Below are 17,481 nucleotides of genomic sequence, written 5' to 3'. Positions count from 1 at the left end.
TTGTGGGTGGGACCTTTTGATTAGATTGTTTCCAGTGGAGAAGTGACCCTCCCCATTCAAGGTGGGTCTTGGTTCCCTTGCTGGAATCATTTATGAGAGGATAAATGGCAGAGACATTTTGGAGAGAGATCAGAGAAGCTAAGATATGTAATTTAGAGTTTGCCCCCAGGAGAAGCTAAGAGAAAAGCCAATCCATTTCTGGTATATCGCATTTCCTGCAGCATTAGCAAACTAGAACACCAACTGAGAAGATGTTGCCTGATGCAAGAGATCGTCAAGGAACTCATTCTGTAATGTGTGGTTGGGAGTCACGGGAGACTCAGAGGAGGTATTATTTTTAAATTCAGCTTTTTGCATGTTTCCCAGACTGACCCTCCAACAGGTAAATTTGGAGACTCTACCAAAAGTGCCTTTGGCCATGTTCCAGGAGATTGGGTCATCTTTCCAGGAACTTCTTCCCACCCTCTATCCTGAATCCTCCAGATCTGTCTCTTTACCGAGTCCCTCTGTGCTGACACATTGTTCTGTCTGCCTGGAATCTGTCTTTCAGCTAATCTTCATGTAGTCTGAGGAGAGACATCCTGCCTCTCCCCATATTATTGGTATGTATCTCTTCAGTTGTCCTCTGGTCTCTCGCCGAGGAATCTGTGCCAGAGTCCCAGGGCAGGGGCCGTAATTAAGAGCTAGTCAGATAAAAGTGCCCTGTGACCAGAGGGTTTGCTGGAAGCTGAGGACATAAGTCCATGCTTCAGGAGGCCTGGAGAGCACACACCGGGTGGAGGACATTCCCTTGCATAGTGCCTCAGGGTGAATGCCCAGAGGTATGAAGCATCCGTAACTGCTCCCAGGGGCAATATGGAGGCTGCCATCACAACAGAGTCACTCGGAAACTTGAGAACAGTAGAGAAGGAAATGTCTGACACTCGGTGAATGGGACATTGGGCAAGACCAGTTGAGGCTCTCCTGCAGCCTTTTGAACTAGAAGGAAAGGATTTGAAGGGAGAATAAGGCCCCAGCCATCTTTCTTGCACAGAGGGGGCCAAAACTGCTTTTTTGTGACTGCATGGTCCTCTTGTACTCCATTCATCTAGGAAACGCTGATTAAAGTCTACGGTATAAGGACTGTCCCACCCCAGCAGCCATGATGGAGAAAGAAGTCAGAAACTGTTGTTCCTCTTGTGAAACTTACATGGGGTGAGAGAGAAAATAAGTAAAAAAAAATAAATGAACAAGAAATATATAGGAATGATAAGTTATGAAGTAAATAAATGAGAGGAGTAAAAAGAAGTGACGGGGTAGAGAAGGAGGATTAATTTAAAGTGGGTGGTCACGGAAAGTCTCACAAAGGAAGCCATGTTTGATTTGTGACCAAAGTGAGAAGAAGGAGCCAGCCACTTGGGAGTCTGGGGGTAGAGGGTCCAGGCAGACACTTGTGCAAGGACATCATGGTGGAAATCATGTTGGAGGGGTCAAGGAGCAGAAAGTAGGCTGGTGTTGCTGGAGCATAGGGGTGGGGGTGTCATGACAGAGAGAAGGGCAGGAAACAGCTGTGGAGAGGAAAGATGGCTACTGTAGAGTGTTTAGGAAAATGGCCATGGTGGGGAGTTTGGATTTTATTCAAAACCCAAAGAGAAGCCATGTTATGGGTGGAACTGTGTCCCCCTCAAAACACATATTCACGTCCCAACTCCCAATCCTGTGAGTGTGACTTTATTTGAAAACAGTCTTTGAAGATGGGATTAGTTAAGATAAGGCCAAACTAGATGAGGGTGGGGAGAGGAAGATTTGGACACATACACACACACACACACACACACACACACACACAGGGGCACAGAGAGAGAAGGCCCTGTGATGATGGAGGCAGAGATTGGAGTGCTGCGGCTGCAAGTCAAGGAACACCAAGGATTACTGGCAAACTACTGGAGCTAGGAAGTGGCAAAGAAGGATTCTGCCCTGTGGGTTTCGGAAGGAGTGTGGCCTGCCCACATCTTGATTTTGGACTTCCGGCCTCCAGAAGTGTGGGACAATACATTTCTGTTGTTCTAATCCACCCAGCTTGTGGTACTTTGCTATGGCAACACTAGGACACCAATACAAGCCATTATAGGATTTTAGCAGGAAACAGCATGAACTAAATTAAAACATAAAAAGGAAACCAGCTATGAAGCTGTGAAGCTGTTGTGGTCATCCTGCCTCAATATGATGGTTACCTGGGCTAGGGAGGTGCACTAGATGTATTGAGATACATTTCAGTGGAAAGACTGGATAGGAAGTATGCGAGAAAGGGGGGAATTAAATATGACGCTAGTATTCTGTTCTGGACAATTGCGTGAACTGAGTGCTTTTGTTTTTTTTTTTTTTTAAAGAAACAGGGAAGACCAGGGAGAAAGCAGGGTTTGAGGGAACAAGGACCAAGAACTGTTCTGTCATGTTAACTTCAAGATGCTTATTAAACACCCAAGTGGAGGTGTTAAGTTGGCAATTGGACACACGAGGCGCTTAACGGGAAGGTTGGGTAGGAATACTCTACATCAACAAGTGTTTCTGGATTTTTTTTTCCTGCACTATAAAGACATCTATAGCATGTAGGTCCTGGGCTTCGCCACTCTCTTACAGTTGCTGAATAAGGGGTAGAAGACTGCATTGGCAATGACTGTGAGGAAGACAAGATGGGGCGTTAGCTGTGGTTTGGAGGAACTGGAAGATCTAGGTTCCAGCCCCAGGTCTAAACTTGCTGGTTGTCTGACCTTAACTAATTTGTTAATTCTCCTTTTCCTCACCTGTAAAATGGAGACACAGGATAATATACATGAAAGTACCTAACATGACACCAGTCCACCTGCTACAGAGTAATTGCTCAATGGCTATTAAGTGAATCCATCAATATTATGTATTGGTATTATGTACATACAAATATGTACAAAATATGTAAGGGGGTTCATATTTATATTGGGAATTAAGGATGTAGGTGAATGAATGTTAGGGCTGGGGGATGGCTATACCAAAAGAGACAGAGGGAGGGTCCCATTGCCACTCTCAGCCACATCCATTCTAGCAGGATAACAGGAGTGACGCTGGATGAAAAAGACCAGGAAACCCTGATCCATTTCTCTCCCTGTAACACCCAGAGGGAGTGTTTAGCAAGGTGTTTAGCAAATTCTTTTAAACAAAAGCTATGACAACACCAATTCAACGCAGAAAAGTAAAATACATTGGGTTTTCTGGCTTTAGGATTTCTGGTCTTCAAATGAAACATCTGCTGCAGGTGGGTTTCTTCCGTGTGTATCGAGAGGAGTCCTGGTGAATACAACAGCCGGCAAGACCCACCACTCTCTCAGCAATTGTTTCAGAATCTTCAGGGCCTGGGAGATTCTGTACCCGGTTCGGACTCCTGGTTCTGGGCAGTGGTTTTTCAGGTATGCTCCATGAATCCCTGGGGGATCCCCAGACACTTTCGGAGGGTGCGGGAGATCGAAACTGTTTTCCTAATAATCCCAAGACGTTATTTGCATTTTTCACTGTGCTGATATTTGCACTGATGGTTGAAAGCAGTGTCTTAGCATGAATTCAGTGTATTCTTCATTTCCACATATGCAGAGTAAGAGAAATAATAATCTTTTAAAAAGCCAGTTTCATTTAAGAATGAAATTATTAATTTTTGCATTAAATTGATTTTAATTTTTAATTAAAAATTATTAACTTCTTAAAATTTCAACCCTTGTGTGCACATCTTTAATATTTTGCTAAATATTGAAGTATGAAGGATGTCCTGATAAAAGTCCTGGTGTAATTATATGAGTAAAGTGCGAAGCTTTTGTCATGGAACCTCATTTTTATTTGAAAGAATGACTGAGACAAACTGTGGATACTCAGACTTGATATTTGGCAGACATTTTCTCAAAAATAAAGAGAGGCTGTCACTTCAAGGAAAACAACTGACAGCATTTGTTGCCAATAATAAAATCTGAGCTTCCAAGTGAAAACAAAGACTTTTCTAATGGAATTGGTAGTGGTGATAATGGACGTGATTTTTAAAAAATATTGTGTATGCAATGTTTGAACATTTGGAAGATCTGCAGAACTAACTGAACAAAATGTTTTCCAAATGATCATCAACACATGGCATTACAAAATCAAGCATGAATAAATGATCCAAAAGTGCAAGAGAGATGAATGGATTTCAATGTACCGGACTGAAAAGTTCATTGATACGGGATCAGATTCCACACTGTGACAAATCTTTAAACAACTACCACTGTCCAAGTTTGATATAGTATCAAAGAATATCCACAATTATCTGAAAAGGCTATTTTAAATGCTCCCCCCTTATCAAATCCATATGTGGATTTTCATAAACTTTAATTAAAACAACACTTCACCACAGATCAAATGCAGAAGCAGATATGCATCCATTAAGCTAGATATTAATAATGATTTGCCAAACTGTTCTTTACAATACCACAATTCTCCTTAATTTTTGTTTTGGAAAATATAGGTTATTTTTCATAAAAATATGTTACTTATGTTAACACGTGCTGTTATTTTTTTAAAAGGTATAAATATTTTTCACATTACTCAGTTTTATATGCTACATAAACAAAAGCCCTTTGGAGTCCTCAATGATTTTTAAGTCTTTGAAAGGGTCCTGAGTCCAAAAAGAACGTTCTGTAGGGAAAAGAATCAGTGCACTGGGGTGAGAGGTTGCAAGGAGAGAATTGCAGCCGCCCGTGAAGCAAAAAACATTCCCTCTGTCACAGTTTCCTAATCAGCAAACTACCATAACGTGGCCCATCGCCACACCGTCCTCCATGAGACACCGTGGACTCGGTACCTGTGCTTAAAATCCTTGCTGAGTGTTCAGTGTAACCTTTTAAGGAACGCCCTTAGGAGCAGATGGAGTCGCTGAGCAGACCCCTGTCGCCCTTATCCCAGCTGTGGGTGGAGTGGGCAGAGGAACGAGCGCATTCCTGAGTGGCGCAGAAGTGTGTCCAGCGACACGGTGCTTCAGAAAGGAGATCTCCTGCGAGGCCACCCTCAGTTCTCCAGAAGGCCCATGCCCGGCTGGTTCTCTTCTGCCTCCTGCCCTGCCCTGGTACCACTTCATGAGTAATTACAGTGCTTGCCTCCAGGAGCAAGATAAGGAAGGCGGGAGAAGAAGAAACGCCCGGCCGTCTCTTTTAAGACAGTTGTTCCAGAGGTCAATGTGGTGGGGGTGGGGATCATGGCTTATTAATTACTATGCTCTTCTATACACGAGAACTTCTGCTCCCCATAGTCTTAAGTCCCTGAGAGATGGAAAGCTGACTGTATTACAAGGTCCTGTGCATTCTTCATTGGCCTCAGTTGAAGAGACGAAATACTGAAGGTCAGTAAGGCACAGAACATATTCTATCTCAATATTTCTTAAATCTTCATTCATTTCCCCGATGATAAAAACAATACATAGTGTAAAAATTAGAAATTGTGCAAATACACTGAATTTATTAGAATATTAAAAGCATCTATATTCCCACCACCCAAGGTTTTTACTGTTAACAGTCTGGTACTCCAGGTTTTCCTTTGTGAAAATGTCTGTGCATGTACATCTGTGTACATATATGTCCACACACATATATAAACAAATTTTTAAATAAATGCAATGGTTTCATACACACAGTTTTATGCCCTATTTCTAAACATACTTCATCATGAACATCTTTCCTTATCTACATCATCATTTTAAAGACTGCATATTATGTCTTGGTATGGATAAAAAACAAGGTATTGAATGATTAGATTGGAGGTCTTTAAATATTTTTAAGAGCTTTTGGGACCATAATTCTAATGCGTGGGCATCGGGCTCCAATGCACAGTCAAGAGCCACCCTCAGGAGGTGACAGACAGATCCCCACGTCCTAAGATTGGGGGAAAATGTGACCTTCATTTCTAGCTGAAGTTCCCACTCGCTGACCCTGGCCAAGCCCTGTGTGTAGGCATTGCCAGGTTTGTCCATCCTCAAAAGAGAGACCAGAATATTTGACAGGTGCTGGAGCTGCCCCCAGCAAAGCCACATGTCCCCAAAGCCCACGGTGGACCCAGCTGTAACCCACAGAGAGGGGATGACTCTTGACCCACAAACACAGATGTACAAGAAATCAAGCCTCAGGATTACCTATAAATCTGCTTTCTTTTTTCCTTTGCTTTTTAGCCCCTCTTCTACCAGTCTGCCAGGAAAACTTAATCTCAGGGATTCCAGGCCAGCACCTCCTCCCCATCACCCCCTGGCTGTGTCGGAATTCTGATGAATCGGGGGTGGGAGGAGAGAATGGAGCCTCTGGCCACAGAGCAGTGGTTTACAAAGTGACTTCAAGAGTCCTGGGCCCCCCTTGCGTCTTCCACGCTGCAACCCCTGGGCTGCAGGAATCTTTCCCGGGCTGCCCCTCGCTGAGTATGGCTGCACGGCGGTCCTGCTGCCCTGGGATCCCCAAACCTCTCCTCTCAGGGAAAACCCTCTACGGGGGGCAGGGAGCAGGGAGAGGCAGGTTCTCCAGCCTTCCTCCTCCTCCTGAGCAGGGCACCCCTGCCCCTTCTCCTGCCCAGACCCTCAGGGCCTAAGCTTGGGGAGCCTGAGAGCAGGAAGGAAATTGTTTCGCAGATTACATCTATTGTAACCTAGTTGTGGAATGAATTTTGTCCCCCAGAAAACAGGTTCTTAATCTTGATCCATCCCTGTTGGTGTGGATCCATTGTAGGGATCTCCTGAGGATGTTCCCTCAGTTAAGGTGTGGCCAAGAGAATCAGATTGTGCTACAATCCAGATTACTGGACTCCATTGCAGGCAGAATGAAGCTCAGGCAGAGAAACAGCCATGGGGAGAAGCAGAAGTCATTGGAACCCAGAGAATAAATGAGAAGACGCTGCCATGTGCATTGCCATGTGACAGGAAAGCCAAGGACCCAAGATCCCCGGCAACCAGCCCAGGACCCCGCAAGCCTCAGGGACAAGCCCCTCCTCGCTAGCTGTACTCTGGATTCCTCCTAGTCTCAAAATGGGGAGCTTCTGTTTAGGCCAATCCATTGTATGGCATTTGTTTCACCATCCAGGAAACTAAGACACTCCCTTACCACACACCCCCTTCAGACAAAGAGGCCCAGAGTTGTTGCCACTTGAGTTGGAAAAGTGGGAAAATTCAGAGAAGGGAAAAAATGTATCTCAAGCTCTTCTCCCATCATATTCTTTCCACAGGGAATCTAGATCCCTATATAAAGAAAATGAATTTCCCGTGCATACCCCTTACTCCTCCCCCACAACCTCCCCAACAAATCAATAACATGTGGGCTCCTGGTTCTCTCCCAGTTTGGGGTTTCTTGGATTCCCACAGGGAAAGCAACTTCTTCTCACTCTGAGGGCGTAAATCCTCCAGGCTTCTCTGGAGAAGCATGAGTCTGGGTGCTGGGTGAATCTTCCTTCTTGAGGGTGTCCCCTTAAAGATTCTCCCTGCTTGGGGTCTGGCTTCACCCCAGGCAGGGAGCTCAGCCACAGCTCAGACCTGCCCTTGCTTGAAAGATCCAGGGGTTCCCATGGTGGGAGAAGTGCATTTGCATTCCTTGCTCTGTCCTGGGGGCCTCCCTGCCTCCCCCTCCCCTCTCGGGACCCCCTGCCGCGCCCCCTCCCACCTGCCCTGCCCTGGCTCCCTCCCATCTCCGAACCATGGCCGCCCCTCCTCCTCCTTCAGGTCACCCTCAAGACGCACCGCTGCTGAGATCCACCACAGCCCTGAAGGCGGCCTCCCCACGTTCTCTCCTTCAGCGTCCCTTGTATTTCCTTTTAACATTTATCAAAAATCTATGATTATGTCTTTGGGATTTCTTAGTTATTCCAGTGGAACAGCAGATTCCTGAGGACAAAGCGATGTCTGTCTTGCTCCCAGCCGTGTTCCCAGCTCCTGGAAAAGTGCCTGTGCTCAGTAGTTCCTCAGTAAATATTTGTGAATGAATGAGTGAGAGAGTGAATGAATGAATGGGCTGGAGGAAATCCTTCTCCTTTCGTGTTTATTCTGAAGACCAGGAAACACGCCGCTTCCATGTGAAAAAAAATGTATATTTTTTTCCTTCATTAAAAACCCTCTCAAGGGGCCTAAGGCTGTGGATACCAAAGACCAGGGAAGGAAGTTCCTTTCGGGTTACACAACTGTTTCTTTTCACCTTGAGGGGAAAAAACAAAACAAACAAACAAACAAAAAAACACACAAAAATCATAAAACCTCAACCGAAGGGGAGGAAGGACGCAGGAAGGGTTGTTTTATTGAGTGAAGGGAGGGAGGTTGGGGGACAGGTAGGAGATTGAGGAGGAAGGAGGGAAAAGGGGAAATTTGAGGAGGTAAATCCCGACCTCAATGTCCCTAAGTATTGTCCACCGCACCCAGAGTCGAAGGCATTATTCCAGCTGGTTCCTCACGGCTCTGTTTGCTGTCAGGGTGGAAACCCAAGTGCCTTTCACTCGGGGAAAGGTCGGCGTTGGCTCAACAAGCAGACAGCCCTGGGTCCTGCTGCTGGACTCCTGTCTGACCAGGGCCTGGCCTTCAGGCATCCGCAGGGCGGGGGCGCCGGGAATGGCACCCAATCCCCGCCAGACCCGCGGCGAGGCAGGACACGGCCCTTTCTTAAGTGCCGGCACTTCCAGCCAGGCAGGAAAGCCAGAGAGCAGCCCACCCACCGGGGTCTCCACCTCTCCTTCCAGGTCCGGGGGAGGAGCGCAGCTGCAGCCAGGTGCTGAGTGGTGGTCCCGGGCTCGGGCACAAGGACCCGGCAACGGGCACCCTGCCGGCACCCTCCCCACCCCACCCAGCATGGCGGAGCAGGTGACGGAGGAGCAGATCGCCGAGTTCAAGGAGGCCTTCACGCTCTTTGACAAGGATGAGGATGGCACCATCACCACCCAGGAGCTGGGCACCGTCCTGCACTCCCTGGGACAGAGATCCATGAAGGCCGAGCTCCAGGAGATGGCTCACCAGATTGAGTCTGATGGCAACGGCACCGAGGACTTCCCTGTGTTCCTGGGAATACTGGCCAAGAAGATGAAGGACACAGCCAGTGAGAAGGAGGTACTGGAGGCCTTCCGTGTGCTAGACAGGAATGGCGATGGCTCTGTAGGCACAGTGGAACTGAGGTCCATGTTGACCAAGCTGGGATAGAAGCTGAGTGTCGAGGAGGTGGATGAGATGATCCAGGTGGTCAATGTGGATGGAGATGGGCAAGTGAACTACGAGGAGTTTCTCCAGGTTCTGGAATCCAAATAAGGCAGCCGGGATGGCCCACACAAATGCTGTCGCTTGGCTTTGCACTTGCCCGGGAAGTATCTGTCTCTCACTGCTGCAAAAACTCAGTTCTCACGTTGCTTCCTCCAATCCTCCAGCTTCATCGGGCACTGTTTCTTCTCTGGCAAGTTGATTTGGTTCACCTTTATTCCTCTCACTTTTATTTCCTCCTTCCTGCCAACCCCTCCCTCACCATATTCTTGTTCGGAATGCTCCCAACCCTAGCAATCAGCAAAAAGCCTTTCTCACCAAGGCAAAAGAAGTGGTGTTACTTTGCATGCACAGTGAGTAAAGGGACCAGGAAAGCTTGTGCTGACTCTGCTGTGGTCAAGTTGTGTGCAGGGCAGCCCCTTGGAGCTCCCGGGGACTGGCCTCCAAAGGGTGCTCAACAAATGACCAGGAGAGCTGCCAGCCTCAGCCAGGCCCGCATGCCCGAGGCTCCCGTTGCTGAAGACGCCGTTCACCTGCTGTTCACGTCCAGCATTTGGCTCCGGGAGATGGAGAAACATCAGCGCTGTAGGGAGGGGAAGTGAGGGACACTTTGACAGCTGGAGTCAGGCCTCATGTAAAACGTCACCTCCCCTCCACAAGGCACTTGCTGGTTCCATCCCTAAATCTCTGTGATTCAGCTTTTGATTGGGAGGAAAACTGGGTCACTTGTAACGTGTTTGCATTAATCTGGATGGAGGGAAATTTGAATGTAAGGGAGAGAGAAACTGCAGGGGAATAAATAAGTTCATTTACCTATCTCATTGCTTTCTTTTCTTTTTTTTTTTTTTTCTGATTCTGATGAAAATGATTCTTTGTTAGGTTCAGGGTTCAAATGGGCTAGTAATCTCCATACTGGGGCCTTTTGAAAATGTGATGAAATCTTGTGTCGGTGGGTGTAGTGCAAAGAGAGGTCTGAATAAGGTAAATCTTGAATATTTATTTTAAATAAAATGAATAAGTAAGTGGGGAAAAGTGACTTCAAACCCTGAGCTCCTAAAACTCTTAAGTTGATACAATTAGGAAGTGACTTTTATTTTTATTTCTCCTCCGTTCACTTTCTGGTGGTTGTGAAATGCTCCATAGTTAGAAGTAAAGCCAGGGGCTGGAGTGCCCTGACTGCAGGTTCAGTGTGGCGGTGCAAACACAACCGGGAGAGATGGCTCACCCAGCACTCTCCTAGGGTGGTGATAGTTCAGAGGCTGGAGGGTCTAGTCAGGGGTCATTTAGGTTTAAAAAGAAGGTGGTGTTTTCTGGGGTGCAAACCAGATGTGGGGGGGGCAGGGGGAGAGAATAGTCTTCAGAGATGGTCCCCAGGCTGATTTTGGACAAGTCCTTTCTCCCTAACTCCACAACCATCCCTACCCCGCTCCCAACCCACATTTCCTCACGTGGAAAACAAAGGACCTGGGCTGCAAAGCTGGGAAGAGCCGGACTCCAGTGCTGGCAGTAGTTTAACACAGATGACTGTGCTGGGATCCCGTAGCCCCTGCAGGATAACAGCTGACACTTCTGCAGTCCTTGGACACTTCTGCAGTCCTTCCCGTGGGCTCAGCCCTGTTCCAAGGAATTGACATGCAATTAACTCAGGACTGCTGACTGCCCTGTGGTTGTCCATGACTATTAGCTCCCCTGAGAAGAGACCCAGAAAACAAGCCCAGTGTCACACAGCTGGTAAGAGGCAGAGCTGGGATTGGCAAGCAAGTCCGTCCACTTGGCCCCTCAGTTGCGCTGCCTCCCATGCCCTTAGCCTCCACCGTGCCCTGCAGAGGACAAATGGTGCCTCTTCAAACATTTGCAAAGGTTAGTGATAATATTTTTAGCATGCCTGGCATGCAGTAGGTGCTAACTAAATGACAGCTACTCTTACTACCATGTTTAAGGGTCCCTTCCACTCTAAGACTGTGAGAAGTTGGAAAGACACTTTCACTCATGGAAATAGCCCAAGGAAATTCTCAGGCAGAAAAGGGTCAGGAGCAGCCTCTTGTGTGCCATCTGGGAACCTGCCTTCTGAAGGGACGCCCAGTGGTGGGATCTCAGAGGAGACCTGGCACCTCCTGCCCAGGGGATAGAAGCGGGACCGGGGCTCCCAGGCAGCAGGGCCCTTTACACTGCACCCCTGGGCCTGAGAGTGGAGCCCCCTGCCGCTGAGGCTCTGAGGCTTTAGGATTCTTTGCTGGAGAATTCCTCATGGCAGTGCCAGGTGTCAAGGATGCTGTGGGACTGCCTTGCCCACCGATTCTCAATAGGAAGCTGCTGAGACCCTCATCCTCCTGTCCTCCCATCCTCCCGTAGGGTGTCCTGGGGACAGCCCCTGAGATCAGGGCTGGGGGGAGGAAGAGCCCAATGGGGCCCCTTTGCCCTGCATCCATTCCGGCCCTGCGCTCCCAACACAGGTTATCGGGGCAAATAGGGACACGTCAGGAGCTGCCTGGTGATGAAAAGGAGTCTATTTCCTAGAGATGGGAAACCTGAGGTTGCAAGGACTAAATGGAAAAGACAAACGTGCCCCTTCCGTCCCCTGGGCTTAACATTCCAGAATATAATTTTTTTAAATGTCTTTTGTTTCTTTTTTCCAGGAGGGATCTGAGCCCTGGCCTAGGCGAGTGCCATTGGTTGGCCCTCTCTCTTTCTCCCCACCTCTGCAGAGGGAGCCCTCCAGGGGAGTTAGGGCCCGCCTTGGCCAGTGGCTCCTGGTTCCCAGGGTGTGGGTGGCTGGACCCCCATAGCCACCCACCAGCCACCGTGACGGGTTCCCGGGGCCGCGTGTCCTGTCACAAAATAGCTGCGATCTCAGGGCTCCTGGGCACAGCCCTGCTGCCTCCAGCCTCCCCTCCCTCCACTTTTCCCCCTTTTTCTCTTCCTCCTCCCCAGGCTGCCCAGTGCCTCCACAGATTCTGTCCTGTTATCAGACCCCAAGGCAGATGCCTTGACTTTAAATTATGGTCCCAGAATCCAGGGCAGAGAGCCTGGAAGCTGGAACGCCGGGAAGCAGACACCAAATCTTCATAGGTCTGAACGAAGAAGAGGAGGAGGTCAGAGAGGGCCCCAGGCCTGCAGAAAATGCTCGCTCCCTCCCCACCTTCTCGCCCCGTGCTCCGTGTTTCCCTGTGACAGAGGCTTTGAGGCAGTGGCTCTGGAACAGACCAGCCTTCCCTTTTCCTTTCAGTCACTGAATAATTGGATTTAAACAACCTCCCCTCATGCCTCCCAAAAAAGGTGGGATTTGACTGTGGCTCAGGAGAACATTCCATCCACCCTTGGGGAAGGAATTTATAAATATCTCCTTGGCTTCATGTGCTTTCACCAACCTCAAAAATCAGCGCTCAGGGCTCCAGGGCCACACAGGCCTGTATAAAGCCACTCCTCTGACTCCCGAGTTTCCAATTTTAAATCATTTGCAGCCCAGCCCCACCGGCTTCTGTTTACCTCACGGATTCCATGGGCCCATTCAAAGGCTCCCGAACCAGCCTGCTGAAAATGACCCCAATGAAATTTTAAATTAAAACTCACATATGGACTAGAGACTGCATATGGTGAACGGAAACAGTGATAAATAGCAGATGTGTTTTTCCTTAAAGAAAAAATAAATAAATAAATAAATAAAAAAGAACAAGACATTACAAAAAGCTCTCTGGGCCCAACCCACCTGTCCACCTCCTCAAATTGCTTTTCTGCTGGCTATTTCCACAGCAACAAGACCCTGGCCTGGGCCTGCAGAGGTGAGGGAACTGGGCCTGGGGCAGCAGTCAGAGCTTCACTGAGCCCCTGCAGTTAAGCACATAAGGCCCGGAGCTGGGTGCTGGGTGGAACTAGAGGGAGAAAGGTCAGGGGTGCTCAGAGGAGATGGGCTTGAGATGGAACTGGAGAGGATGGTGGGGTTTCCACCCCACAGGAGCAATCAATGAGGGACTTGTTCTCCTTCACTTAAACACCTTCCCCAGGGCTGTCATTCCTTCCCCGTGTGCTTCAGAATCACCAGGGAGGAAAGGGAGCCAGGTGCTTAGACACAAGTAGAGGGAGCCTCTGAAGGCTACATTTGAGCAGGGCCTACAGTATTTTGGATGGCCCCAAAGAACTTAAATTGAATGACATCCCTGGAACCTGACCACACGTGACCCTGCTGGCCCCTGGGGAAGATCATCTCCCTTAGTCACCAACAGAGCTGGTCTCACAGAAATCCCACTGCATACCCCAAAGTCACTGGTTAGGTGGACCCCAATGATGGACACAGCTCTCGCTGAGTGCACACTTATGTGAGCTGGAACCAGGTAACTGTGCTTACCATGCATTGCATTTGCTCATTGGAGTCTCCAAAGAGTTGGGGCTCTTAGCTTCTTTTCCTAGCCTAGGGGCTTCAAGAGCTTAAAAAGAACTTTCCCAAGGTCATACATCTAGTAAATTGGAGTTGGAATCTAGGTCTGACTGGCATCAAGAGCTACATCCTTTCCACTGAACCAAAGAGAAGTTTCTAAGAGCAAGCATGAATTGAAAGTAGCCTCATCTATTAGACGTGAGAATTTGTCTAGGCTGATAAGACCAGGAGAAAAGAAAAGAAATTGAATAGTGCTGGGACAATCAGTAAGAGAACAACTAACCTGTGGTCTGGATGGCTGCAGAGAGTTGTCAGACCGTTGTCCCTCCTTTGACTCCTGAATGGGCATCTCATCTCACTGCTACCTCTGTCCCTGCACTGGAGGCCAAAACGAGGTTCCATGACCATTGCTGTCCCAAGGGACTGGAGCTGCAGCCATCACTAGGAGTGAATTCTGCACGGCCCCTGTGCCTCTGTGACAGCAGAGCCCAGTTCAGCCCTGAGCAGGCACCTCTCTCTGGTCAGCAGTGGACACAGACCCTTGTCATTGTGACAGACAAACTGGGGCAGTGTGTGGACTTCTCAGCTTCTGCAGTGGAAGGAAGACTTTGTATTCAACCCAAACTCATGTTGTGGAGGTTCAAACAATGGGAAGACACATGTCTCCTGTAAGTGAGTCTTGGAGGTACAGTTGATCCATGTTAGTCACTGTAGATATGCTCTATAAAGTCAGCATTAACACTGAATCAGTGACTACTGAGTCATTTCTCCTAGGGGAAGTACAAGGTTAGATCCTTGCAAGCCTCTGTTCACAACATTTTTCTTAATGAATCAATACATAATCTTGTTTTATGTGCATTTCTGTTTAAAGACACCTCATTTCATATATACTGTTGATTCATTAACAATTGATTTCACAACCAACAGCACTGTAACTCAGGTCTGAATGAAGTGTGTCTAAAATGTATTGTCCCCGCAAGGCACATCATAGGCCTTCGTGAGCTTAGGAACACTACAGAGCACCTCAGTACTATGCCTGGGGCCATTTTAAACAGCAAAAGGCAACAGAAAGCACAGAAAGCAAAGCCTTGGCACTGAACAGTGCAAAAAGGGCACATGTTTACAGCATAAGAGCTGGAACAAGAAGGCAGAGCCTCACCTTGCTCGACCTCAGCTGGGAACACGCACATTAGGCGAATCAAATTTCTCAGTGCTCTGCAAACATCCACGAATGACAGCGAAGGCCCTGCCGAGATTACAAGTAAATTTTAGCAAGTGGGTGAATTCACAAATATGGAATCTGTGAATAATGAGGATCACCTCTATTTGCAGTCTGTTCTCCGTTACTCTGAGTCCTGGAAGGGTCGCTGAGAACTTCATCAAAAATGGGTTTTCTCCTTGTCCAACTCAGATACCACACACGTGAGTAATGTAACAAGTCATATGCACTATGTTCTGGAAAAGGGAAAGTGGGGAAATGATCCCTGCTACATAGAAAATTCTTTTGGGAAATTCTTAGCCCTCTGCACAGACTCCAGACTTGCAGTTGGTGTGTAAAGCCTGGTCCTCCTAAAGATCAGCTTAGCAACCTTGAGAAAACACCTTGATCTCTTCCAGCCTCAGCACTTCTGAAGAAGTAAACAGTCATTTGTGTTGGAATAACAATTCATAGTGCTTTGAAATCTGGGGATGGGTTCTCCCCATCCCTACAAATGAATGCAAAGTGGCATTGTGACCAGAGTCTGAGATAATGATCAGGTTTGGATGAAAATGTCGACTTGTAGAATTTTTGATATACAACATCTTAGAGGTTATCTGGCCTAATTTTCCACCCAGGATGAAAGGACTCAGAACAAAACCCCCAAGAGATGAAGAATTAGCACTTCCGTGAATGTGTGTCCATTTTAGGGAGTGGCAAAGCCAATGGTCAAATAGTTGAATAATTCTTATGCTTAGAAAGTTTTTCCTCCTGTGGTTCTTTAATGTGCCTCCAGGGAACGTCATCCATTGGCCTCTTTTTCCCTTTTATCTGAGTTCTAGACTGGCTCTAGAACAACAGAAAATAAGACGAACATCTTTTCCTTGTGTCAGCACTTCAAGAGATTGAAGACAATATCCTGTCCCATCCCAGGCTAAGTAGCACTAATTCCCTCAAGAGTTTCTTAAATGCGCACTTCCAGGTCCTCTCATGCTACCAGTAGCTCATCTCAGGACACATTCCAGCTTTCCAAAGACTGTCTTGGTGATGTGTCTTTGGACCCTAGTGAAGTGTGAACAATGTCAACAGCAGTGGGTCGATAGTTCCCTGTTCCACGTACAGCACTTCTAAGAGTAAAGCTCAACTTGACTTTGAAGTTCTAGTGGGCAAATGCAGACTTTTGCCCAATATATATGCGATTCATTCAACAAATGGTATTGAGCTCTGTGTATGTGTGTGCGCCAAGCCCAGGGCTAGACTCTAGGGAAACTCAAAGATGAATGAGACCAAACAGAATCTTTGTTGATGTCTGATGTTTATTTCCACCCAGACTGTGAATACATCTTTGCCTTTTTCTTTTGTTAGCTTCTTTCTGCAGAAAGCACTGCGGACATTGTCAGATTACGCCCAGGAGAGGGAAGCCGACTGCTCTGGTGCTAGCAGTCTCCTCCAGGCTTGAAAGAACCTCCCCACCAAAGGATGCTTTCCTTCCTCACCACCCACAGGGCAGTCGCCCAGGCTGGGCTGAGTTGCCTGGTCCTCAGTTTCTCCCTGTCCAGAGCAGGCTGGAAGCCCTAAAACTTTTTCCTGGGCCTTCCAACCAAGACATCAGAGTTGGAAAAGAGGTCCTAACAACGCAGAATGTGAAATGAGCCTGCTGAGATTGTAAATTGTCCCTCCAAATTGCCCGATTTCCCACCATCACTGCCACCACCAAACCAAACCAAACCAAACCAAAGACAGAAGTTCGTTAAAGAAGAAAATACTTTCCAATGATTCCGTTCAGAAAGGGAGATTAGGCAGAAGAGGGTAAAGATTTGCTCTTGTTTTCCAGTAAGAACTAAACCACAAGCAATGATCTTAAATATCAAGAAAGAAGACTTTGATAAGACGTGAAAAAGAACTTCACAAGAGCACAGATTGTGAGCTGTCTGCAGGGCAGACCAAACTGGAAAAAATTTAACCTGGGTGAGACTCTGCCTATTGTGGGGTAAAAGTGGTTTTTGTGTTTTATGAAGTTCCTATCACAGTGCTTTGTATGGCAAGTTCTCCCTATCAAAGCTTATGATAAATAATAAATGTCTAAACTTATGCTTTAAAGCTTTTTTAGAATATCCCAAGAGATCCCAGCTGGGTTTCCAAGAACCAGGCTGTTCAAATAAAAATTCCAGTTAAAACCCTCCTACCTAATTTTAAAAGGAAACTTTCAGTCCTTGAATCCAGAGTCTTCTTGGTCTATAATGCAAGTCCCAGATTCTGCAGTCACAACTTAAAAAAAATAAAACAGGACTCCCAAAGGAGAAGATGCAGTAAGACTCTATTTGTAACCCAAAGCCTGTGAGGAAACTTTTGTTCTACCATCAGATAGAAGTTTCCACTAAAAACGAACAAAGACATGCAAAGAGGTTTTGCAACAACCAAGCCCTTCGACGACAGAAAACTGCAAGGACATCAGAAAACATGAAAGAAAGGCTAAAAAAGAGATGTCTTTAACCTAGAACACAGGGACACAACAAGGCAAATGAAATTTGACCCTGGAAGCTGGTCCCCTCAAGGTTTTCATTTTTAACCCTTCACATGCCTGCTGGGAAGGAGGATGGGGCAGCAGGAAGGACATGTCTCTTCAGTGGGGTTGAAGGCTGATCGCCCTGTGGTTACATTTCTAGTGTTAAAGCTTCTTGT

General features: G+C 47.2%; 1 pseudogene; it reads left to right on the top strand.

Moving 5' to 3' along the window:
* Positions 1–8,830: 8,830 nt before the first annotated feature.
* Positions 8,831–9,280, top strand: LOC119543046 (annotated as a pseudogene).
* The last annotated feature ends 8,201 nt before the right edge of the window (positions 9,281–17,481 follow it).

This window comes from Choloepus didactylus, chromosome 8, assembly GCF_015220235.1.
Source record: "Choloepus didactylus isolate mChoDid1 chromosome 8, mChoDid1.pri, whole genome shotgun sequence".
NCBI lineage: Eukaryota > Metazoa > Chordata > Mammalia > Pilosa > Megalonychidae > Choloepus > Choloepus didactylus.
Note: the sequence above shows the minus strand (reverse complement) of the source record. Positions and strands in the feature narration are given on the sequence as shown.